Source organism: Grampus griseus, assembly GCF_964374135.1.
Source record: "Grampus griseus genome assembly, chromosome: 12".
Classification (NCBI taxonomy): domain Eukaryota; kingdom Metazoa; phylum Chordata; class Mammalia; order Artiodactyla; family Delphinidae; genus Grampus; species Grampus griseus.
This window is the reverse complement of record NC_139006.1, coordinates 84,695,030-84,722,314: the sequence shown is the minus strand read 5'-3', so window position 1 is coordinate 84,722,314 and position 27,285 is coordinate 84,695,030. Positions and strand designations below refer to the sequence as shown.

At 41.7% G+C, this 27,285-nt stretch overlaps 1 protein-coding gene across 2 annotated transcripts in view; it reads right to left on the bottom strand.

Annotated features, from left to right (window-relative positions):
- Positions 1-23,281, bottom strand: part of ZNF407 (zinc finger protein 407) — a 420,199-nt gene extending 396,918 nt beyond the window's left edge. The window contains exon 1 of one of the 2 annotated variants that reach the window (XM_082667537.1): positions 23,226-23,281. The gene's annotated coding sequence lies outside the window, so the exon portion shown is untranslated. Of the gene's footprint in view, positions 1-22,487; positions 22,597-23,225 lie in introns of those variants that run through there. The other variant, XM_082667538.1, reaches the window with a different exon arrangement.
- Positions 23,282-27,285: the final 4,004 nt, after the last annotated feature.

The following is a 27,285-nucleotide window of genomic DNA, read 5'->3' as shown; positions in this document are numbered from 1 at the left end:
AGATAATGACACCAAAAGCATGAGTAACAATAGAAAAAATTAATAAACTGGTCTTTATCAAAATTAACAGCTTCAGGGCTTCCCTGGTGGCGCGGTCGTTGGGAATCTGCCTGCTGATGCAGGGGACGTGGGTTCGTGCCCCGGTCCAGGAGGATCGCACATGCCGCGGAGTGGCTGGGCCTGTGAGCCATGGCCGCTGGGCCTGCACATCCGGAGCCTGTGCTCCACGGCGGGAGAGGCCACGGCAGAGTGGGAGGCCCGTGTACCGCAAAAAAAAAAAAAAAAATTAAAAGCTTCAAATGACATTATCTTCAAAGACCACCAAAAAGAAGTGAAAAGACGAGCCACAGGATGGGAAAAATGTTCTGCAAATCAATATCTGATACAGGACTTAATCTAGAATATATAAAAAAGAAATCTTGTAACTCAATGATTTTTTAAAAATCCAATTTTAAAAGGAGCTGAGGGGCTTCCCTGGTGGCGCAGTGGTTAAGAATCCGCCTGCCAATGCAGGCGACACAGGTTCGAGCCCTGGTCCGGGAAGATCCCACATGCCGCAGAGTAACTAAGCCCGTGCACCACAACTACTGAGCCTGCACTCTAGAGCCCGTGAGCCACAACTATTGAAGCTCTCGTGCCTAGAGCCTGTGCTCCGCAACAAGAGAAGCCACCACAGTGAGAAGCCCACGCACCGCAAAGAAGAGGAGCCCCTGTTCGCTGCAACTAGAGAAAGCCCGTGCGCAGCTATGAAGACCCAACACAGCCACAAAGACCCAACGCAGCCAAAAGTTAATAAAAAAAATGTTTAAAGGAAAGGAGCTGAATACACATTTCCCCAAAGAAGATATGCAAATGGCCAAAAAGCACATGAAAACATACTCTACATGAGCAGTCATCAGAGAAATGCAAATCAAAACTATAATGCGACACCCACTACGATGGCTAGAATCAAAAAGTCAGATAAGGGACTTCCCTGGTGGTCCAGTGGGTAAGACTCCACACTCCCAGTGCAGGGGGCCCAGGTTCAACCCCTGGTCAGGGAAATAGATCCCACATGCATGCCACAGCTAAGAGTCCACATGCCGCAACTAAAACCCGGCGCAGCCAAAAATGAATAATAAATTAAAAAGAAAAATTTTAAAACATCAGGTAATAACAAGTGTTGGTGAGGATGTGGAGAAATCAGAACACTCATACAATGCTAGTGGAGATGTAAAATGATGATGCCACTTTGGAAAAGAGTCTGGCAGCTCCTCAAAAGATTAAACACAGTGTATCTTATGGCCCAGCAATTCCACTCCTAGGTATATGCCCAACAGAAATAAAAACATACGCCCACACAAAAACTTGGACACAAATTTTTACAGCCGTATTATCCACAATAGCCAGGAGGTAGAAAGAACCCAAATGTTCAGCAACAGAATAATGGGTAAACAAAATGAGGTACATCCGTACAACAGAATGTTAATCGGCCACAAAAAGAATGAAGTATTAATACAAACCACGATATGGATGAACTTTGGAAACATTACGCTAAGTGAAGGAAGCCAGTTGCAAAAGACCACATACTATATGATTCCTTTTATAAGAAATACCCAGAATAGGCAAATCTATAGAGACAGAAAGTAGAATAGTGGTTCCTTAGGGCTGGGCCGGAGCACAGGACAGGAGATGGGAGACAGTGGGGTAGTGGTGGTGGATAATATCTAAAAGGTGATGAAGACATTCTAAAATTTACTGTGGTGATGGTTGCACATGTCTGTGAGTATACTTAAATCCATTAAATCATAGTATGAATGGGTGAATTGTATGGTATGTGAATATCCCAATAAAGTTGCTTAAAAATGTATAAATTATCATATGTAATTTACATACAAAAATATCTTGTATTTATTACAATATAATATAGTAACATATTGTATCACTCTTATAAAAGAGTGAAAAAGATAAATGTATATAGTTTTATTACACTTACAAGATGTACAACATCAGATCACCATTTCTTCAGAATGTGTTCCAGAAAAGATAAATTATATAAAAGGTCAATAGGTGTTTTGAGGGGAAAAAATATTCCTGGTCAAATAAGTGTAGAAAACTCTGGTTTAAACAAGTGTCTTTATCACAGAATTTGTCAGTACATAAGTTTTTCCCAAACTAATTTCATTACAGAGCCCTTTGTTTATAAAGAATCAAGAGGCCAGTGTTCCAAAGGACCGTTTAGAAAATGCTGTTTTAGATAAAGCATTGGGTTTGCTATTCAACGTTTGTAATGCAACAGTAAAAGGAGGAAAGAAAGTAAGAAAGAATGAATCATGTGTCTGTTCCAAAATCTTCACTTAGGGCCTACTGTATGCCAAGTTATTTTTGGTTGTACTAGATACTGGAATTAAAGCAAAGAAAAAACAAAATCTCTGCCTTGCATTTTAAGGGGTGAGACTTTTTTTTTTCAACAGATATATTGTCCAGTCCAGGACATCGACTTCTGGTCAAGAGTCACAGGGACTGGACTTACTCTCATGCATGAAACAAATAAAAAAGAAAAAAACAGAATCTATGAAACAACAGCACAAGACACTGGAGATCGGGCACCAAAAGATAGTGATCCTGAGAGATGAGAAACAAACCAGGTGAGCGCCAGCTTACTGCCTGAAGAATGGACGCAGGCCACAGACAGAGCCCAAGGACCTCCCAGCAGAGAGGAGGGCAGCTAGAGCTTGTGGGGCAGAGTAAAGGAGAGGAGAGATGGCAGAAAGAGAAACCCAGAGAGCTGCTGAGGGTCCCTCAGGACTGTCCCTCTCAAGACAGAGGACACTGCCTTCTCCCCCCAGAACTCTCTCAAGCCCTTCACGCTCAGTCCCCGTAACCCACTCCCCTCCCCGCTCCCGCACCCCGCACCCGGAGGCAACCGCCGCTCAGAATTCTTCCACAATAGATTAGTTTTGCCTGTTCCAGAAGTTCATACAAATGACATCAGGCAATATATACACTTCTGGCGGGAAGGAGGGTCTGGCTTCTTGCGCTCAGCACAATGTCTGTGTTGCATGGGTCAGCAACGTGCTCCACTTCGGTGCTGAGCACTATTCCACCACACAGATTTACAATCCTGCTGACGGACACTGAGCTACTTCCTTTTTGGGCTGTTATGATAAAGCTGCTATAAATATTCTTGCACAAGTCTTTCATGAACATAGATTTTCATTTCTTTTATGTAAACACCTAGGGGTGGCCTTGCTGGGCTAGAGGGCAGATGTGTGTGCTTAACTGTATGAGAAATTGCCTGACTGATGTTCAAAGTGGCTGTACTGTTTTATACGGCCACCAGCAGGGTCAAGAATTGTGACTGATCCACTTCCTCACCAACATTTGACACCGTCAGCCTTTTCAATTTTAGTCTTTCTAGTGAGTGTGTGTGAAGTTACTCTGCATTTCCCCGGTAACTAGCGATGGTGCTGAATGATGCTACATGCTTTGCAAAGTCCTTGTTAGCCTTTGGCCCGTTTCTTACATCACGTGTCTGTTTTATTATTGAGCCTATGTGTTCTGGATATAAATCCTTTGTCAGATACATGTTTTACAAATATTTTCTCCCTTTCCATTTTACAAATGTTGTCTTTTGATAAGCAGAAGTTTTAAATTTTGATGAAATCAATTTTTTCCTTGTTCTGGTTATTTACGTGTCTAGCTTGCTTTCTGTCTCCCAAGCTAGAATGTAAGGGTCTGGTTTATTTTATCCACTCACATGTCCCAAGAGCCTAGATCAATTCCAAGCACACAACAGGTACTAGAATGAACAAATATCTCACTGTGAAATAAGGAATGTATCCTATCTAAGTATTTATTGATGAAATGAAAAGTGTGAGATACACTTTAAAATGGTCCAGGAAAGGAGCCTAGCGAAGGCTAGGTACCGACAGTGCTGAAAGCTGAGTGACAGTTACATGGGGATTCAGTATGCCATTCTATCAATTTTCTATGTGTTTGCATACATATATGTTTGAAAACGTCCATAACAGGAGTTATTTTAAAAAACCTTTTAACGCTTAATCTAAAACGGTGAGAATTTCTTTCAATAACGAGTCCTTTCATCTCCTCCTCTTCCGACACCGCTGTGGCCCACGGCTACACCACCTTCGGACACTAGCAGGTGCACATGCACAGAACACACAAACACCAACCCACGGAAGACCCACACACGTACAACTATTCAGAGTCAATGCTATATAGACGGCACATGACTCATATATTTTTGGAGACAAAAGAATGACTATATTAATATGCAGAAGCAAAATAATGAGGCTCTTCATTATCTCCTATATAATGGCTCCAAAAATTCTAAAACAAAAGGAGAAAATGTTTCTACATCTGTTATTTCCCAATTGACTTTTGAAATTAATGAAATAACTCAACATCTCATTATACCAAGAAAGAACAACAAACATTCAACAAATATATATATTGAGTTGCCTAGAAAATGAAAGAACTATAATGATACAAACACATCCTTTGCCCTCAGCAGGCTCATAGTCTATTAGGAGCCATGTGACATATATCGAAAGGAACTCTAATACAAGGCCACATATGGTCACGTGTGTGATATAAACTAAGAACTACAGCAGTATAAATGAGCAAGGGACCATACTGCCAAGTAGACTATTTGGTTAAAAGAGCAGAAATATCATTTGAGCTAAACCCCAGGACACTAAAACTGTTTTCTTCTTTTGTTGAGGGGGCAGGTAGGAACAGTTAAACATTTCAAGCAGAAAAAAGGGATTAGCAAAGCCGCAAAGCACACGCAATGAGCATGTGAGACTGTCAGCAGTGCAGACAGCTACAGCCCTGGCTTTCTACTGCAGGGCAACTTAAAACCCAGGCAGATGACCAACATCACATCATAGGAGGCTCCGAATTAAGAACTGGAACTTATTCAGTGGTGTCAGTGGGGAGTCACCAAAACACAGCACTGCTTCAGGAAGACTCATTTTTCAGTATGCAGGACATATCATGGGTAGAGAAAGTCTAGAGGCAGAAAGAGCACATTATAATAATAGTTTAAGTTATAAGGCCTGAACTAGAATGACATCAGTTAAGTGGGAGTGCAAGGTGATTTAGTAAGTATCTTAAAGTGATCTAGAAAGGACTCAACAGAAATGAGGAACCTTTTATATATTTTTTTTCTTTTTTTTTTTTTAAAAAGAAAAACCTTTATCAGAAAGCTTATTAGGTTATTATAGCAGAATTCAAAAATTACCCAACTGGGAAAGTTCAAGGACCCTTTTCTGGAGGCAGATTTAATTCATTCACTCAACATTTATGGAAAGCCTACCATGTACCAGAAAGCACCTTTAATTCTCTGTGAACAAAGCGAAACAACAGGACAGGCATGGGACTCACTGTCAACACTCAAAGTAAGTAAGGCAGAATCCCTGTTCTTTCTGAAAGTCCTGGTACTTGTACCCATTGGAGAAGCCAGTGAGTCTCCAATTTCTTCCCACAGCAGGTTTCAAAATTCAGAAGACTTAGTAGGTATTTAGACTAAAATAATGAGATATATTATTAAACCAAATCTTCTTAAAGCATACGGTTCCTACACAAATTCATCAATTACCATTCAACACACATCCTCACTGTGCCAAAGATTTTCAAATATGCAATTCCATTTATAGTTTCTACTCTCATTCAAATTCTCAACTAGTAGTTGATCCTCAACTAAAAATAAATAAATAAATACATTTTATATAGTGATCTTCAATTTTACCTATAAAAAATTATTAGCTCACCAAGAAAATGTCCCAAAAGAAAATCTCTGCTCTAACTGAAACAGTCTCTGCTACAGTTTAAAAACAAAAGAAAATTTTAAAAGTGCAAGAAAGAAATCAAAACATGCATATACTTTTAAAGAACAATAATAAGAACCTAGAAAAATGGTACAGATGAACCGGTTTGCAGGGCAGAAATTGAGACACAGATGTAGAGAACAAACGTATGGACACCAACAGGGGAAAGCGGCGGGGGATGGTGGTGGTAGTGGGATGAATTGGGCAGTTGTGATTGACATGTAGACACTGATGTGTATAAAGCTGATGACTAATAAGGACCTGCTGTATAAAAAAATAAATTAAATAAAATTTTAAAATAAAAAAAAAAGAACAATAATAAAACAAATCAATAGCAGCATTCTGATGACACCTGGTGGCCATTTCTCACAGGAAGTTTTTTTTCAGCATTTTTAAGAAAGTATTCCAGAAACTAGTAGAGAAACATACCAGCTATTCGACCATTTCATATGCTAACCTTACTGTGGGCAGCACGGATGAAATTTTCCCCTTTCACTCCACCTCTCGCCTTCATGTCTCTCTTCACCCCGTTCCTCTTTCGTGCTGAGTGTACGTAAGCGAGGCTGAGCTCTGTCTCTCACACGCAGGGACACGCTCGCCAGGAGTAGGACGAGGCCATCCACACAGGAGACCAGCTCTCCCCACCTGCACCCCAGGCCAGCTCACCCTCATCCCTCCTAGACTGACCCAAATTCCTGATGCAAACGCTGTGAAGTTGGCACGCGTTGGCACCAGGCCAAGAGTAAATTCACAGCAGGGGGCACGTGTGTGGCAGGGCAGGTGTGCACACACAGGCATATACAGAAACTCCGGATGGCCTTCACCCTTTCCCTTTGGGCCTGGGAGGTCAAGGTAGGGCAGGTAAAACGCCCTAGGAGCCTATTATGATGTGCAGTGGCGACAGCTGAGACAAGAATAAAGGGAAATTAGCGGACTACTCAGATGTCTTTCTTAATCTACCATTTCAACTGGACTTTTGATTGAAAATACGTCTCTTACCATTATACTATCACTAACTTAATACAGTACCACCACATCCCTATGGAGAGGCTGCTAATGAGAAACTCTGAAGCATCAGTAGTCCTTACAAACACCAAGTGCATAACATAAGGGTAATTAAAAGGGTACTTTACTTTATGTAATCCTCCTCTCACCAAACTCTCCCATCAGAAGCATCAATGCCTAACAGAGACCACAAAACAAAGCATCTGATCCTACCCCAAAAAAAAAAAAACCACTTTTCTATGAAAATGCTCACAAGTTGAATAATTTCTTCCATGACAAAAGAGTATAATGTTAACACCCTAAAAACCATTTACTAGATAACACTGGAGGCAATCTACCACAAATGGATGTGTAACATAGTTGTGGTTCATCTGCAATGGGACTGGCTCGTGAATCCTGGGTCCACTAAAGCCCACCTCCTCACTGTCCCAAGAACTGGCTGCAATGCTCTCCTCAGCTTTGTGTGTGAACCTGTGCTTCTCCCCACCCAGGAAAATGCCTGTGGTGGTTCAAAATGAGTCCACAGAATTCTCTGACGCTCCCGGTAAAGGGTGGGGCTAGCCCTCACCTTGGTGTAGGCTGGCCTGATGGCCTGCCTAGAAGGGACAGAAATAGCGGGAGTGAGGGTGCCCCACCATGCTTCGGGCCTTCCCCCTTCCCTTGATGGTACCCTGTTGGGGAAGCGGGACAGCACCCCTGCAGCCCACAATGGGGGCTCCAGGAGGTGGCGAGGGACTGAAGCTTCACTACCAAGAGCCAGAAGAACTCTGACGACAGCGACGAGGGAGCAGCTCCTCCAGCCCCAGGAGAGCCTTCAGGCACTTCAGGGACGGCGGCCCACGAGAGACCTGGCGCACAGCCACCCAGGTGAGCCCACTCCCAAATCCCTGGCCGCAGAAACTGGCTTGAAGCCCCATGTTTTGACGTAATTTGTTACATAGCACTGGACTGCTAATATAATGCCTGTTCTCTCCCTTTACACCCTGCCAGAAACAGACCGGCTCAAGTTCACCCCTCCTTTATATGTAGTTTATACATAATTTCCTTTCCTATATGCTCCAACCTTTAACAGGAATCTTCTGTACTAGCAAAAGAGTATTAAGCTACACAGGAGGAGGTCAATAAATGTTAAGTGAAGTATACTCCGAAATGCATATCGAGGGCAGAATTCCTAACAAACTTCCATAAGATTTTAGAACTTAAGAAACTGACATTTACATTGATGCCTCTCCCACTACCAAAATCAGATCTTATATAGCTTACAGTGAAAAAGTGGTGTAATAAAATCAAGAGTTATTAAAGAGATAAGGTGGAATTTTAAATTTAGATTTGTATGGAATAAAAGAAAAGTCCTAATATTTCTGAAAGACCTGCTCATTTTGGAGGAGGCTTTTCCTTCTTATAAGCCCTGCTAGAGTCGAGTTGGTAGCAGCCTACAACCTAACATTCCCCAAACCTGAGGAGGCGGCCCATGCAGTAAACCCATGGACAGCCACAAGTCATCATCGGGGCTGAACAGGCCGCAATCCTGGCCCCCAGACTGCGTAACTCCCACACCTTCCCCTGGCAGGAGGCATCCAAGCTCAGGAGATGTAGGGGTCTCCGGCCACAGGACCTGTACCTGGTTAAGCTTCACCTCCAAAGCATCTCACATGCCATGTCCAGCTTAATCCTAAAAAGAACCTTCCCCAGCCAGTCCAAGGACGCACTGAAGACAAGCAGGCTAGAACTATGTGCTCCTAAGCCCAAATGGTCAGAGTAAAGTAAAACTATCAGATGGAGAAAAAAATTCTCACTCAAGTCAGAATAGAATATTGTTTCTATTCCAGGGGTACCCACGGTCTATTTCAAATATCCAATTTGATCCTGTGTGCAAGTTAAAAATTAGAATATTTCTTTAGTGCCTAAGTGAGAGCTAAAACAATCACGAAAAAGTCATACTAAAAGGGATCAAACCATGGTAACCATAACAGAATAAGTAGGTCATCATCCCTTCATCAAAGATTGCCACCTTTCCAACACTACTTGTGAAGATGTATTAATACTAATAAAAAAACAAATCACAGGACAAAAATAAACTGTAAAGTTAGCTCAGCCTTCTTACCTGGCTATTTCTTTTTTTTAAATCTTCCTACACTTCAAGTACTATTTTCCAAATACGTTAATTGATCCCGTAATAAAGTTAATTTTATGACTATCTTATATCAACCATCTCTGACAAATGTACCTTTTGTGGTATTTAATATATCTCCTTTCAAAAAGTATTTTTAATATCAATGTTTTGCTAGTATTTCTAATTGTTTTGATTTTTTTAAGAAAGGAAATTCTTATTGGAATAAAATAATAAAAGGAATGAAGATTCTATGAGTAAAGTAGAAAATGAAAAAATTCAATGCCATTGAAAGCAGACACAGGATCGTTTGTATCTTATGCCATATGAAAAGCTTGTTTTATTATCAGTATAGCTAATCACAATGAAACCATCTCTTACAACTAAAGACATTATAATGAATTTTCTTTACAGCTAAAGAGAAATGGGATTTGCTGTTTCACATCAAATAGAACAGGCTGTATAAATTCTTCTTCCTATTTATTGTAAAACATAATTTCATCTATAAAATCAGTCATGAAATATTAAAACTGAAACAACAGAATTTATATCCTTTACTTAATTTAGTTTAAATAGTCTATTCACTAAAAGGCGGGGTGGGGGAGAGGTACATGTGATAGAGCCCCTGCTTTCTCATTAAGTGTTTCCATTAGACCCTTTATTTTCAAGAATTTATAATGCAGCCATAAAAAAAAGCATCCCATAATAAAAGTTAGTATACTTTCCTTAAATTTTCCTTTCATCTTTTTCAAAAGGCAAGAAAATGAAGCACAAAGCATACGAATGCTGAGGAAGGGAAGAGAACGAGGAGAAAAAAATTAAAGAAACACAATGCATTGACACTGAACATGTTAAGCACTAGTGAAAAGGAACATTAATGTACAAGTAAGGAGGCCCAATTATTCCAACAATACACTGCAGGACACATGGCAAACAGTTAACTTTTCTGAGCCTCAGTTTCCTCATCTGCGAAGTGAGAGGTGACTAAGATTTCTAAATTCCATGAGAAAATCCCTCAGTGACAATAAAAAAAAAGTTGAACACTCAACCAGTAGAAAAAAGAATGGATCTGTTTTTCATTCCAGCAGGAATACTACGAAGAAAAAGGCTATTTCCAAAACGTAAAAATGGAGGAAAAATAACAAAAAAAAAAACCAGCTAAAGACACGTTCCATACTGTTCTTGCTTTAACAGATTCCTCAGGTCCACTGAAGAGATGGATTAATACCATGGCTAATCAAAGAACGGCAAGGAAAATAGACTAAAACTACTAATTTTGGAAGAAATCTGGAAAACACTAACTCCAAATGTCGATAAGCTAACACATGATATAAAACTATCAAGCCTCAAGATTTCTGGAATATAAATTATTAGGTATCAAAGATATGAGTGTTAAGAAAGTATATTTAGAAAAGAGAAAACTTCAGTACTAAATTTTAAAAATGGATATAGTTCTAACCAAGTCCAATTATCTAATAAGGTTAATAGTTTTTATTTTCCTCTGGGTGATGAAATTATAGTTAATTTTTTCTTCTTCTTCCTGGCTTTTTCCTATACTCTTTCCTAGATATATTACTTTGGGGGGGGAGGAAATTAAGGGGGAAGCTTAAAAAAAGTCTCTACACATGGTAAGTAACGGAAAATGATAACTCCTCTCAAGACGGGAAGAGCAAGCCCTCAGGTAGAAATACATTTATGATTATGGTTCTAAGACCAAACTGAGCATCAAAATCTTACAAATAAAAGTAAATTCAAGGGGTGACTTGTAAAAGTCAGAGATGTTTGGGGTCTAATTTTGGTCAAACACCCAGGGACACCAAGAAATATCCCTAGGGCCATCGGACCGCCCACTAAGCTCAAGAGAGGAGGAGGGGGACCAACAACAAGCACAGCTGGCACCCCCATCTCGGCCTCCGATACCTCCTCACTAAACAGAACCCAGTTCCTCAAGGAATGGCAGGTTCTAGGCCGGGGGCAGGGTCAGTACACCATGAGCCTGAAGAATCTCATCATGTCACGAAGCGGGGAGAAATGCTTTTAGAAAATGTTGGGACAAAGACACAGCAGTCAGCTTGAAGAGGTGCCTACTGACTAAATCTGGGACAACATGAGCGCCCCAGTCGTTAGTGCCAGTAAACCATTAAAAGCAGGTATGAAGAAGTCCATACTGACGTCTGGGAGAGAGGGAGACAGACAGAGAGACTGATTAGACACACAAATGGACGGGCTGACAGGGCAAAGGTTACAGCAGAATGCTGAGGGCCAACTGGTAAATGTGGAGGGAGTGAGGGGATAGAAAATCATACTGACAGAGACTATCGGGCAAGAACTATCAATGGATGCCAGTTCTAGGGGAGCAATTTTGATGTGCAAAATGTCTGAATGGCATTAAACCATCTCCCTACAAACTGCTTATTTGCTGCAAGGGAAGAAAAAAAATTCAGTAATTATACGGTGGATAACTCAGCTACGCCTTGCCAGGGGTGATCAAATTAACATCCTCAATGAAGGCGGACATGGGATGCTTGCAGATATAACACCCTGAGGAGGACAGGACACCTGTGCATCACTGCAGCTGAGAATGCCGAACCTGCAGCTAATTAAGAGGAAACAGCACACAACACAGAGTGAGGAATGTTTTATTTGAAGACAAAAAAAAATGTGGGAGGACTGCATTCTTCACAAATGTCAATGTCATAAAAGACAAAGACAGACTATGGAAATGTTCCAGATTAAAGGAGGCTAAGGAGACGTGACAACTAAACGTGCTATGTGTTCTCAGACTGGATCCTATGGTGGCAGGAAAACGTGCCACTAAAGGCATGCTAGGTCAGCTGACCGTAAGTACTGTGATGGTTAACTGTATGTGTGAGGCTAAGGCATGCACAGACAGCCAGTAAAATATTATTTATTTCCGCGTCCATCTGCGAGGGTGTTTCTGGAAGGGATAAGCGTTTGAATGGTAGACTGAATAAAAAATGTCCGCCCTCACCAGTGTGGGCTGGCAACACCCAATTTGTTGAGGGCATGAATAGAGCAAGACGGTGGAGAGGTGGAGGAAGGTCCAATTTGCTGTTTTCCTTGAGTTGGGACGTCCACTTTCTCCTGCCCTCAGACATCAGCATTCCCGGTTTTTGAGCCATCAAACTCAGACTGAATTATATCACCAGCTTTCCTGTTTCTCGAGCCTGCAGAAATAAGAATGTGGGACTTCTAGGCCTCCATATCCGCATTAGCCAACTCCTATAAAAAAATCTCCTCATATATATTTGTTTACATCCTGTTGATTCTCTAGGGAATCCTGACTGATACAGATTTTGATACTGAGAGTGGTTCTAGAGGAATAGGATTTTCCCTTGAATTGGAACTGAGGTTTCTGGAAATGGCTCTCTAATGTGATTAGATTTAAGGATGCTAATAACTATTTCCAGTAGCAAAGACAGTACTGATAACAGTCTATAGTGTGAGTAGGAAAACACTGTACCCAGAGTCCCACTAGACATAGCTGGTCTGCTAGTTTCCAGGTGACTGCAGTTACTTCTACTAGAATGTTGTGGGGAGCTCCCTGGTGGGCCAGCAGTTAGGATTTGGCAGTTTCACTGCCCTACCCCCGGGTTCAATCCCTGGTTGGGGACTGAGATCCCACAAGCCACTCAGCATGGCAATCAATCAATCAATCAATCAATAAGAATGTTATGGATTAAGCACTGAAGACACTAAAATAGTATTCATCATGTGAACAGTATTTCCCAAGTATGACAGAAATACACTACTGGCATTTAAAATAAAGTTATGTGCAACAAGTAAGGACTTTTAAATAAGTGTGTATTATTAGCATGAATATTAGGGGGAAAAAATAACATACCAACCCATGACTCCACATACATTACTTCTTATGACAAGGCTAAATTTAAAAAATAAAAAGTGAGGTAAAATACTGTGGAGTAAAATATAGCAAAAACAATGAAGGAGTAAATAAATGACTAAAGTGTGGAAAACTCTACATTCATACCTTATTTATTTACTAATTTTTTGTATAAATTCTAAGAAGTCAATAAAAATAGATAAGAATTCTCAACTCGAAATCCATCTGTAAATAAGAGTGTTCTGAAAATCCCTCCCTTCCCCATGGCAGGCAACCCTTCATAGCTGGCATCACAAGTCTTCACTTATTAATTTTCACACGAGTACTGGCTACCTCAGATTATACCTTTAAGAAAACACTGCGGCCTAACAAAATGTTCTAACTCTGTAACATTACGCTTCTGCAGTCTGAGGAATAGATAAGAGAATTATATATGTGGAGAAGAAAGACTGCAGAATACTAATTTTCTACATATTCATAAACTGCCTTTCCTTCAGATGTGGGTACAGTGGCTAGAATCACCCTAACAAGAAGTTAATGCCCTAATTCCATAACTGCTATAATAAGTGGACCTGAAAAGGGCTCAAACACAAGTTCCTATCTCGCTCCTGTAAACTCCCAAGGCAGGTGTTCCAGGTCTGCAGGCAGTGGGCTCCCAGCTGATTCAGGAATCCTGGCTCTTTCCAACTTGATGCTGACTCAGAGCTTCCTCATTCTCTGCATCCAGCTAACAGAAGACGAAAGCAAGCGTGAAAGAGGCAGGGCATTTGCTTCTTTAAAAGCCTTGGCTCAAAAGTGGCACCTACCACTTCCACTAATTCCTGCTTCACTGAAAAGAAATCTGAAAAATGTCACCTAGAGTTGTGCAATCGTCCCTTGCGGAAGGGAAGAACTGATTTAGGTGGACAGCCAGCCAGCTCTGCCACACACCAATCCAAAAATTATCACACTACTTGTCATTCTACCATTAATGAAGGCTTTTAATCTTTATAAGACTTACCAAGACCTGTTTTGAGAAATGCAACTGCCCCTGGAAGAGCCTACTAAGAGCTACTAATTCCACATTTGTAAAACAAGGGAATTATACACAATGTCAGTCATTTGACAAATTTAGCTAATCATCAAAACATGAATCCCGTGGACCTACACGTGGACAGATTCCGATTAAGAAAGTCTGAGGTGGGGACCAAAGCCTGTAGTTCTAAAGAGCTCCCTGTTTGATTCCGATGAGCCAGATTTGGGATGCACTGGATAAAAGTCCCTCCTAACCTCAAAAAAAAACCAACATATACTTAACATACACCTACCAGACAGAGATGAGGTGCAGAGGAGGAGAGGGAAAAAAGGGGGAGGAAGAAAGGTGAATCAGGAAAGAGAAAAATGTACTGCACTAAACAGGGCCATCACACCAGATTCCGAACTCATTTGCCTACATAACAACTGGCCACACAACAGTATTCTGAATGTGACTTTCAGCAAACACTGTCTCAATCTACCACCCTGAAACCCTAGGGTTTTAAACACTACCCCTACAGGAAACCAGATTATGGACCCTGAAGATTCTTAATGAAAGTCATTTGATCTCATTTTCTGAAAGACTATAATTTCTACTACCACTCTGAATGATCTAAATTTTCTAGGCTATTTTTAAACGTACATTACACCTTAGGTTAAATTCTAACAGTTTTATAATTTTATGCACTCGTGTAACTGTGATTCCCCATTCTTTAATAACTGATCCAATAATTATATATCAAATTTTGATCCTTAATTCACAGTAATTCACAAATGAATTGTACCCTTGGAAAGAAGTGGTTTGTTGCTTGTTCTAGGTTTAAACCACAAAGTTTCCATTATATTTAGTAACTGACAAGCAAACTAGGCTTTGGTTACATTGGATGATGTAACCTGGTACTACTCCAACTGTGTTAAGCAATGTCTTCTCCCAAGGAGGCTTCTTATTACCTTACTTTTTATTTAAAACTATTTTGTTTTTTAATAAAAAGTAAAAAGTACAGCATATAAGAGAAAACAAAAGTATGAACATCAAACACACTGAAAAACACTAAGACTGAGATTATCTAGCTTTAGCAAAATACAGCTGAAACTAGAAGAGCTGAAGTACCTAAAACCCATTTGAAGAAGCCTACTTTCTACATTTGCCCATCAGGGATCTGCGACAAGCACTATATGTGTCTGAAATGCAGACATCCTGCTATGGAAGGACTCTCACGGGCTGTCAACTTCTTAGTGAGGGGCTGGCTCTGTTAGAAAGTATGACATTACGTAATTACAAATGCTTGACAGTTCTGCTTTAGACAAATTTAGCACTACGAATATCAAACAAAAATAGTACAACTATTTGGTTCCATAGGATGTGTAACTTGACTTAGGGCTTCTATAACCATCTTTTTATTTTTCCTATACTTGCTCATTTCAAGGAGCAACTGTCACATCACGATGGCTTAAAAAGGTTTACGGCATAAGTAATGTTTATTTAAAAATAGTCCTCATAATATGGGATACAAAAGGTTGCCCTTTTTAGCAACCTAAGCAAAGAAGTATGATTTCCTAAATCCTATGGCATGATACTACCACTTCCTAATAAACTGGAAGATGCAATCCTTAGAACTAACAACAAAATACAATTTCTTTTTCTGCTTTCTAGACTTGCCATTTACTAGAATAATAAAGTCACGTACACTGGTGTAAAAACAAACCTAGCAAAATCAAGTAACTCGGAAAATGGGGGTGAATACATCCTTCACCAGTCCTGCTCTCTACTTCCATTCCTACTCTGACTTGGCCTTTCTTTCTGTAACACACAACACTCTGGGACACAACTCTGCTTTGTCTACGACTGTCTTCCTCCGACCTTCTCTGACAGAGTCAGAGACTTCCTCCACCTCTTCCCCCTCTGTGCCCACAGGACCTCCCCGCCTCTGTGACATGGGGCAATAGTGATCTGACACGCCCCCCCCCAGGTTCACTGGGTGGCTCAATCCTCAGCTAATGAGTGTAAACTCAGCACACAGTGTGCCTGCACAGTGAGCGCTCAGCAAGTGTTAACACTCCGTACCCTCGAAACCAGTCTTCTCCCTGACATCTCTACTCCGGACAGTACTGTTACATCACAGTCCAACAAGAATGTATCTTGACCACCATCACCCCCATCATTATTTTTTTCATACAAACTGAATAGTCCCTGTGTAGACAGACACTGCAAAAAGGAAAGTTTGTTTTTAAAATATTTGGTAGATATAAAAATAATTTTAATGTGTACAAAGATATTAAGCATAATATAACAAAAATCTGAGTACAGATCACAGTTTAAGAAAATTAAATTCTTGTCTTTGAAGTCCCTCTTGGTGTGCCTATCACTTTCCCTCTTGTTACAGAGCTACCCATTAACTTGTATTTTGTTTATAATTTACCTATTTTCTTTACTACTTTGCCATACCTGTATTCCTAACAATATGCAATTCTGTTTTGCATGTTTCTAAACTTAAAAAAGAAAAAGGGAAAAATACTAGATGCATTCTTCTGCAAGTAGCTTTTTTTCCCTCAAGTTAATGTTCCTGATACTAATCCTTGGTGATGCATGTGACTGAAGTCCATTGGGTTTCACAACGGCACAGTACTTCATTACAGGAATATAGTACAATTTATTCATTCTCCTGTGATGGGCGTGGCTTCCAAGGTTTATCTTTTACAAACAGTGCAAGGGTGAGCATTCCTGTACATGTCTCCAGTCATTCATGGACCCGAGTTTCTCTGGGGCAGTGGTTTGCCCATTTTAGCATGCATCAAATCACCTGGAGAGTTTGCTAGAACAGAAAGCTGGCCCATCCCCAAAGTTTCTGATTCAGTAGGTCTAGGGTGGGTCCCCAAAATGTGCGTTTCTAACAACTTCCCAGGAGATGATGGGAACACAACACAGAAGCAACACTCTAGGATAAAGACATAGGAGTGGAATTACTGGGTCAAAGAGTACACGCCTCTTTACTAGTTAATTCCAAAGTTACTGTACCAATTTACACTCCCTCTTACACTCTTCCTACCCTCCTGAAGAGCAGATATTGTCAGATTTTTACACTGTTGCCAAATTAGCGTGTATGCAACTATATACCATGCTGGTCAAATCTGCAGTTCTCTAATTACTGATGAAGTTAGCATCTCTGCATTCACGTGTCCTCTTCTGTGAAATGCCTCTTCAGGTCCTTTGCCCATTTGTCTATTGTTCTTATAGATTTGCAGTTGTTCACCTTTCCGGACACTAAACTTTTATCAGTAATATGTACTAAAAGATCTATTCTCACTTGTGACTTGTCTGTTCACTTTCTTGATGGTTTCTTTTAATAAACAAAAGTTGTCAATATCAAGGTTGTCAAACACATCAATCCTTTCTTTTATGGTTTGCACCTTCTATAATTTAAGAACCTTTTCCCTCTAACAGAGTAACACAACTATTGCCCTACATTGTCTTCTAAAAGTTTCATAGTTTTGCCTTCTATATATAAGCCTTTAATTGACCTGTAGCCGATTTTGGTGAATAATGTGAATTAGAAATGTATCCCACTGCTAAGAAGTTTCCTGTTTGGTAAGAGCCACAGATACAGCCAACAATAACTATACACAATAAGTGCCCCCAAGTGAAATATTGGTTAGATGTTAATCACTCTTTTGTTGAGGTTTATTCTGCTCTCTCATTGAGGAAAACAAAAAACTGGAAATTTTCAACATGAAAACTTGGAAAGTTTTAGCAAATTAGTCAGAATATGACCTCCACTCACCACACTCCAAGAAGCATCTTTAAAAATACCAAAAAAACGTTGGATTATTCTTAAAAAAAGCATTGGGGAAAGTGTGGGAAAATGTGCATTCTCAATAGTACTGGTTAGGATATAAATCTATACAACCTTTCAAGAGGGTAATTTTACAAATTATATATCAGAAACCTTAAAATGTGTATCTTCTTTGAGCTATCAGTGACGCTTTACAGAATTTACCTTAAAGAAATAACCAGACAAAATATGTGTTTAAGGATATGCACCAAGGAACTCTTTACATTAGAAAAAACTGGGAACAAACTAGTATCCAGCAGTGAGGTACCGCTTAAAGATGAAGCCGCCGTGGCACATCCATAGACTGCAATACTGTGCAGATTACAGAGCTGTACTGACAGGGGGAAATGATCACGGTATTCCGGTAGCTTATAAAAACACTTAACAAGATGCACAAACAACATTTATTTACTCATAAATATTTATTGAGTGCCTCTATGTGCTAGGTACCAAGCAAGTTACTGAGTAAACAGAAAGAGGGATCTGTCCCCTGCCTCCAAGGAGCTTACAGGCACTGGGAAGAGACAAACCAGGTTTGTATCTTCCAACTGACTCAGGCTGGGATATTAAAGGCACACGCATTTCGGAAATAGAGATAATTTATATGTGTAATATAGCCAGCAATTCCATTAGCAAGGAAAACACGTGCCCCAGCCCCATGGGCTAGCAAGTGGGTAAGCAGTGGGATACCAGGAGCAACTGCCTGGTGATGAACTGAAGTGCATCCATCTTCTAAATGCTCCAGGGAGAATTCTTAAGCAATGCAACACAATTATGGAAAGTCGTGCACTGGAAGACACATGTGAGACAGGTCACAGAACCAAAGCAAAACAATTCAGACAAACAGCTTCCACTGTTGCCAATTCAAGACGAATACTGCCCGAGATCAAGTACAAGTTCTTGAGCAAATAATTGTTCTTCCAGCAGTGAAACCTCTACCCTTTCCAGCTATGTTTGAGTCTAACAAATAGTACTGAAGCCTCCCAAGATAAGAAGTATTCCACAGTTAGGGTCAGGTTCAAAGGATTCTGACATTAGATGTTCACTTATTTTAAACTTTTGCACCAAAATCAGGCAAATTAGGAGGGTCATTAATTACAAAGAGAAAATGTTTAATCTTAGAGCACAGAAATATGTCAGACATCACCTCAACCAAGAGGTCAAAGTTAACATTCACCACTGATAAAATATATCTACATCACGTGCATTCCAATGCGATGCACTGAGGGCAAACTTCACCGCTGTGGTATTCTAGCCAAAAATGCCTAACCCTCAATTTAATCCTGAAAGAACATGACACAAATTCAAACCCACTAACATTCTACAAAATAACTGACCAGTACTCCTGAGAAGTATCAAGGTCATGGAATATAAACCTAAAAGGAACTGTCACAGATTGGAAGAGACTACAGAGGCATGATAACTAAATGCAATGTGGGATACTGGATTGGATGCTGAACCAGAAAAAGCACAGCAGTGGTGAAACTCAAATCAAGTCTTTAGATTAATTGTATCAACTGCCCGGTTTTGGTAACTGCACTACAGTTACATAATGTGTTAACAAAGAGATCTGGTTAGAAGATATATAGAACTATCTGGACTATTTTTGAAATTTTTTTGTAATTCCAAAATTATTTCAAAGTAAAAAGTTTTTAAAAATCATTTAAGATGCAAGATAAAAAGGTATGGGGATCGCTCATTAACTCTAACATAAAAATATGCTAGCTACCTCCTCCAATAACTATGCTTAAAAAAAATTCCAATAATTGCAACTAAGGTATAAACTGGAATAAATGACAATTATTCAATAAATGCCCAAGACTGGGATCATCTAGAGAGCAGAGTAACTTTCCAGGTAAATGACCTACCTTACTTTCCCCCTTACTCTTTTTTAATTCAACTTACATTTCTTCAATATCTATTACAGGCATACAATCTGTGCTTGGGCCCGATAAGATTTTGATATGTAAGAAAAGAACATTTTAGTACACAAAACAACACAGAAAAGCATAGAAAAACAAAGATGGAAGTAACTTTTTACTCCCATACAACCTAGCAATCAACCTGGACACGCTTTTCAGTGTGAATGTTGGTAAGACTGAGGGCTCTCACAGCTCATGTGTAGCCCCTTCAATAGTAAGTGGCTCTGACCACTAGAATTGTCTCCAAAAATTACCCTTGAATATGCCAAAATGACGCTGAGAAATACTCCATTTCCAGTCCTTTTTTATTTTTCATCTAATCATATGTTGTTTATGCATTACTGTTTGTGATACAAAATTTAAAAACTTGATTCTCTGAGTACCAGGGAAAAGGTTAGGCGGGTAAAACCTGCAGAGGTTTACTTACTCTCCTCTTATGAGAGATCAAAGGCAACATCACGTGAGGCCAGGGTTCCCGAAGTGTGGCCTCAGAGCCAGCAGCTTCAACATCACCCAGGCACCTGTCAGGAGTGCAAATTCCCAGTCCCAGCGCAGGCCTGCTGAATCAGAGCCCCTGGGTGATGCCCAGCATCTGTGTTTTCACAAGGCCCCCAGGTGGCTCTGATGCACCTTAAATTTGAGAACTATTGATGCTTCAAAGAGCAGAAAGCCTAGCCTATAAATCAGGGGGCCTGATTCTAATCCTTGTTCTGCCACTAATTTCTGAGACATGTTTGTCACTTAGCTTCTGGGGGGCTCAGCCCTCTCATCAGACAATGAGAGAATGAAAATAGATCACTGCCACAGTCCTTATGCCCTCTAAAATGGGACAACTCTATGAGGCCTAAAAGTGAAAAGAGAATCACAGCGATTTCTCTTTCATCAAAATGAAACAATTAAAATTTCTCCCTTTCATCAACTGGTCTCTGAATCATATTTCTTATTAACTGCGTTAACTTTGTTTTAGTGAAAGCCATATAAACTCTAATTTTACAGTTTCCTATTTAGTTCTGTATCAAGTCTATTTTGGAGGAGTTCCACATAATAACAAAACTTCCAAGAAACCTACGCTACAGACTGAATTATAATTCCCGCCCCCAGCCCCCATCCCAAATTCGTACGGTGAAGTCCTACTCCCCAGTGTGACAGTATTTAGAGACAAGGCCTCTGGAAGATAGGTTTACCTGAGGTCATGAGGGTGAGGCCCCCAAGATGGGATCAGTGTCCTTACAAGAGGAAGAGAGACCAGAGTTCTCTCGCTCTCTGCCACGTGACAACAGAGCAAGAAGGTGGCTATCCGCAAGCCAGGAAGATTCCCTCAGCAGGAATCGGCACCTTGATCTTGGACTTCTCAACCTCCAGAACTGTGATAAATAAATGTTTGTTGTTTCAGCTACCCAGGCTATGGTATTTTGTTATAGCAGCAAGAGCTAAGACACTCAAATGTCCCCTCTGGTGTGGGGATCTAACACGCCAAGTTACAGTGCAGAACTGTGCTCCATGACCTCTCATAATGACTGTGATCGAACCACAGGAAGTATTTACAAGCAAGAAAATCAAAGAATTTAAAAATGTATAGATCTAGATATTTCCATTACTACACAGCTTTCATTTATCCTCCTGTTCATGGATTTATAAACTGGGATGCTTCTCGCAACCTGTATTACCTGTGAAACAAATCTCTTCTTAGAGGGGCTGTGAGAGAGGGAGGTGAATCAAATAGAAGAGTCTGTTTTATAGAAGAGAGTTCTCCTCTAATAAAACAAACCTAATTAGAATGAATGTTGGGGAAAATGTCCCATCAATCAAGTGAATAGCCATTAACCCTTAAGATCTCCACTCAAATATACCCTGAAAGCTCTCACCACTCCTGCCCCAGCAGTGATCATTTCCTCTGTGCTCCCGTATCTCCATTTCAGCACTTGGCAAAAGGCATTACATTTGTTTACGTATCTGTCTCCTCCAACGGACCTTGAAATCTTCTAGGGCAATATGTTACTCTCTCCTGCACTAAAATGGTGTCTGGCATGAAGCAGGAACCAGTGATTATTAAGTGGAGCCACTTTGCTTTGTTAAACACCAGTGGAACTCTGTCCTATCTTGCAGCTTTCGTGTAAATCTGAAATTATTCCAAGATGACAGGTTTTTTTTAAAAAAAGGCACCAATAGCAACTGCGCTATCAGCAATCACCACAACTGTCTTACACATCGTGTAAGAAGACATGAGCTACTACAGAGCCTTGCCTTAGCGGGTTGTTTGTTTCTTCGTTGCAGCACTAGGGATCATTCGTTGCAGCATGCCCGCTTCTTAGTTGCAGCTTGCCAGCTTCTTAGTTGCGGCATGCATGCGGTATCTAGTTCCCGGACCAGGGATCGAACCCGGGGTCCCCTGCGTTGGGAGCACAGAGTCTTACCCACTGGACCACCAGGGAAGTCCCCGCCTTGGTGTTTTCCAGACGTGACACTAGGAGTTAGTAATTTCACATGTAGCAAACTTGAAGAAGAATGAATAACAAACATTTCAGATTTGAATCCGGACGTTAACTTTGGTCAAGTTATTTAATCTTGGTCTCAGTTGGTGGAAAGGGGTTAATTCCTGCTCTACAAACTGCTGTGCTAAATAAAGTATACAGCGTATATATCAAATGAGCTCTCCTAATGATGTTCTAGTCAATAGATAATCAGCGTCCTTCCCTGCACGGTGTTCCAGCTGGACTAACACCTCGCCGCAGAACAGGTGCACACCGTAATTAGTTCCACGGGCACGAGCTGTAACGTTATACCTCAGTCACCATTAGGGTTATGGTTACCTATAAAATAAATCCTACTCGTGTGTCCCTAGATGCCAACCCTGCCAAGATATCCCACTCCAGAATTCCCCCTTGAAAATAAACAAGCTATTCCCACCTCGACGCAGCCGACAGGGGTCAGCCGCTCCTGCCACCCGCCTCCACCAGACTGGTCCCCAGAAAGCGGACAAGCACACACAGTACGTGCCCGCTAGCTGGGAAGAGGGGTACCCGCTGCTGCAAAAAGTGGTGTGCGGCAGCCTGGGGTCTCCGTCCAGGGCAGAGCGGCTGAACCCGAGCGGCTAGGACCCTCCCTTCCAGTCGTGCCGCTCTCGGGCACCAGCGCTCCTGACCGCTGCCTGGCCGGCGTCCTAAACGGAAGCCGACGCTGGTGGCAGCGGCGCGGCTCCGGGAGACCGGGAGGGGGCGGGCAGCCGGAGGAAACCGACACGCGGCAGCTCGGCGTGTGCGTTTCACTCGGGGGAAGCCCGGCGGTGAGAAGCGCCCGACCGCGGGCAGGGGCGCGCGGAATCGCCGCCTCCGCCCTGACAGCCAGGCCCGTGTGAGTCGGGCCTCGGGGCGAGCAGCGGCTGGCGGCGTGGAGCCCGGGCTTCCGCAAGGCCGCGCGGGCGACGGGCGTGTGTCGGGTGAGTCTGGGCGGCGTCGGGAGGGACCGGCGAGCGGGGAGGGGCGGAGGCGGGGGGAAGGGGGGAGGAGGAAGAGCGAAGGGCCCTGGCGGGGCTCCCGGCGCCCAGCCGCCCGGGCCCGGGCCCTCAAGCCACCGCCCCCAGGCCCCACGCTGACGCTGGACGGTCCCCGCCTCCAAACCCCCCGCCCCGGCCAGAGAATAACTTACCTGTTTGCCGACGGAATCGCTCCTGCTCGCCCCTCTGACTGACTCCTCCGGCTCACCGTCTTCCCTTTGGGAGGAAGGGGCGGGACTTCCTGTCTCTCCGCTGAGCGACTTCCGGCGGTCTTCAGGCCGACTCCTTCGTGGACTGCGCACCGGACACCATGACCAAAAACCAGGATCCTGGAACTGGATTAGTAAAACCCACGTCGAGTTCCCTTTTTCTGTCCCGACTGACCGGGGCACCTATGTGCCTCTTGTTTTTTTTTTTTGTCTGTCAGCTCTCGCCGGAAGTTGCTAGGAGATGGGACCGGATGTTCCGCCCCTCCGCAAGAGAGGAAAACGGAAAGCCAAAGAAGACAATCTAAAGAAGGGGAGATGCGTCCGGCTGGAAGTGTCTGAGCCGGAGGGCCAAGTGGGGTTTGGGGAGAGTCCCCAAGCGGATTTCTCTGGACATTCTTCCCTTCCGTGTCCCATGTCTCCTCACCCCACCCCGTCCCCCGCCCGCCCGCCGTAGAGGACCCCTGAGGGCGGCGCGTGAGCGCAGAGGGCGGCGCGGGGCGAGCGGCCGCTGCCCTGGGCCTTCCGGGCCCCGAACGGTGCCTGGCGCTTCTAGGCGGCCGTCTACGGGGACACGGTTTCTCTGCTGGGCCAGGCGCGTGCGCAACCCTAGATGTTGAAGACAGTCTGTCGGTGGACTCCAAGAAAGGATCCTCGGAGTCACGGGCCGCAGGGAGCCACGAGCCGAGTTCCGATACTAAAGGGGAGGCAGAGCACCGAGTGTGGTGGCCGGCCAGTTGGGCAATAAAAGCCGAAAACGCCCTAGGTGTTTAAAAAGCCCCCGCTGGACCGTTTTTATTAACGGTAGTGACGCAGCGCAAGAATTGTTAGGAAGAAAGTAAGGGACGACCGAAGCGTGGTCGTCCCCGCCGCCGCCTGCCCCTCTTGCGGGAGCATCCGCGGACCTGAAGCTTACAGCCCTTCCCCGGAAACTCCAGATCCAGGAAGGAAGACCGCGGCTTGCAAAGTGCTCTGACGGACACCTATATAGAGATGAGAGGCGACATCCCACTTGCGATCAGCTTGAGACAGCGCTTGCTCAGCATTTTTGACTTTATCTTGTAGGTATAGGGAAAGCTCTTAAATAATTGGATTTGTAAAATTTTAGGTAAACGGAGTTTTTAAAGGATGGCCCTGTAATAATGATGGTAGGCTTTCTAAACCAAACCCATTTCTCAAGGCCAGTTCCAGCTCAACGCTTATTTAAGTCAGAATATTCAGGTGATAATAACGTTTTAAATACTGGTTTACAGAGTACTTTTCATAGACATTATCTGGTCGAATTTTTACTGTAATCCACATGAATTCTCATGTCCGTCACCCACAACAGGAAGTTGTAATTTAGAAGAGTTAAATAACTTCCAAGATCACACAGCTAGTAAAGGTGGAACTCAACTTTTCAAACTCCAGAGTCAGCCTTTTCCAGTCCACCTTGCATCTTTTAATGAATAGCTAGTTCAAGAGTGTTAGTCTTGGATGAGAAGGTGATGAATTTCTCAACACTTGAGAGTAGCTAGCACTGTTTTCCATGTTGAAGAGGCATTCTGTTGATTTGTAGGAGATTGACCTTGCTACCTTTCTTACCCTGGGAACTGAGTTAACATTTCATCTTCCTTCTTTGAGCAGCGAGTTTATTTTTCTTCTGAGTTTGTTTTTCAGTTCCCCATCATGCAGTATTTTACTGAGACAGGACCTTTGCATCATACCTTAAGGAAGTCAACCTTAAGGACAGTGACCTTAAGGAAATCAACCTGACTTCCTCGTGTATAAAATTAGTCATTTAGAGTAAAGTTCTGGTCTTTCGTCATTCTGTTAATAGAAGAGGCTCTAAAATTTCTAAGCCACAGTAATAGTGTCTAATACTGTTACTCTCATTAAAACATTTAAAAGACTGTTCCATTAGATAATACAGCGGTGATAGCTGTGGTTTATTAAGCACCTACGTGTCATGCAATGCGCAAGAGAATCCAAGAATATAGGAAAAATTTGTTTTTCTGTGTCTTATTAGGAAAATTTATATATAATATATATATCCTTTATATATATACATATAATATATATGTATATATATAATAAAGCTCCTTTGGAGCTTCTTTAAGACATGTTTGCCAAAGATGATGTCTTTCCATTACCTCTGGCCTCCATTTTTTCCTGATGAGCAGAGGTCATTCAGATGTTTTTCTCCCTTTTATGTTTCCCTGTATGTAATTTGTCATTTTTCTCAGGCTACCTGCAAAATTTTCTCTGTATTTTTGGCTTTCAGCAATCTGATTGTGATGTACCTAGGCATGATTTTCTTCATATTTATACTATTTGGGGTTTTCTGAACTTTGAACACCTGTAAATTTATGTATTTCACCAAGTTTGGAAAATTTGGGACCATTATTTCTCCAAATACTGTTACTTTTCACCATTCTCTCTTTTTCTTTTGAATTTCAATTAAATATATATTACACCTCTTGATATACATAACTCACTGAGGCTCTGTCCTTTTTTGTTTTGGTTTCATTCTTTTCTTTCTCTCAGACCTTCAGATTGGATTTTTATTGATCTATTCTGATTCTTTCTTCTGTCATCTCCAATCATCTGTTAAAAGCAGCTAGTGATTCTTTTTTGTTCTTAATTCAGATATTGTATCTTTTAGTTCTAAATTTCTATTTTGTTCTGTCTTACCGTTTCTGTTTCTCTGCTGAGATTCCCTGTTGGTTCATTTACTAAAGGCATGTTTTCCACTGTGTCTTTGAGCAAAGTTATAATAGCTGCTTTGACATATTTGTCTGCTAATCCCAGCGTATGAATCATCTTGGGGTTAATCTTCATTAATTTGCTCTTTTCTCTTGATTGTGAGTCATGTTTCCCTTTTTCCTAAATGCCCAGTAATTCTGGTTGTATCCTAGGTATTTGAGTAATATAACGTAGAGACTCTGAATTCACTTCTATTCTTCTGAAGAGGTTGGTTGTTGTCGTTACTGTTTTAACAGGCAGTCGTTCTGGCTGTACTGCTACTCCTTAACTTTGTCTCTCCTGTCATGGTAGCAGCTGAAGTCACATTCAGTCCCCTCAGCCTTAGCCAAGAGGCTTTCGTCCGCCTCACACAGGCATGGTTCAGAGGTCATCCAGAGACCTAGGCAGGGCGTGCAGAATGCACTGCTTCCCCTCTGTGACTGTCCTTTCCTGAACCTCTTCCCCTCACTCTGTAGGAGCCCTAAAGTCTGCCTTCCAGTTTTTCAAGTGGGGTTTTAAATAAAATTTAGATAGCTGCCTTTATTTGACTATAATTATTTAAAATTTGAAAGGAAGCATTGGTCATTTTTGGTGACTAACCATTCTTGATGACTCATTTACTTTAACAGTGTCATTTAAAGTTCTAATTTCCTTTAAGTTAACATTTTCTGCCACTACACTCACATGCCTACCTACAGTAACAATGAGAGTAGGCTAGGAACACTTAACCACCCACGCTAGAATTTTAAATCTAAGTTCTCTTTGAATGCTGTTTTGGTGAATTTCAATGTGGGAGGTGAGATGATGTAAAACTTCATATTTTCTATTATAGTCAAAGGCATAATTTCTCTGACATCTTTTTTCATTCTCAATAAGAAATTACACTAGAATAATTTTTTAAATAAAATTTTTCCACATAGTGACAGTTTTTTTTCTCTTCAATCTACCTAGTCAAAGAAAGCTCAGAAGCATTTATTTACTTATCATAACTGTTAAGAAATTGTAGTCATTAATCCGTTCTCTTCCACATCATGCTGGAAAGAAAAAACACTTTGCTTCAGAAAATCTGTATTTCTGGCTTTATTTCATCGACTGATTGAGCCTTTGGACAGCTGAACAAAGAACACCCCCAAGCCAGCCTCGGCCTCCCAGAGCTTGCTTCCCAAAGAGGAAAGCTGTTTTGATATAGTAAAGAGGGAGATCATCTTTCTTACCAGTTAAGTGGCCTGCGATATAGAATGCAGATGTTAAAGAGCTGTTCAGTGGAAGAACAGAAATGATA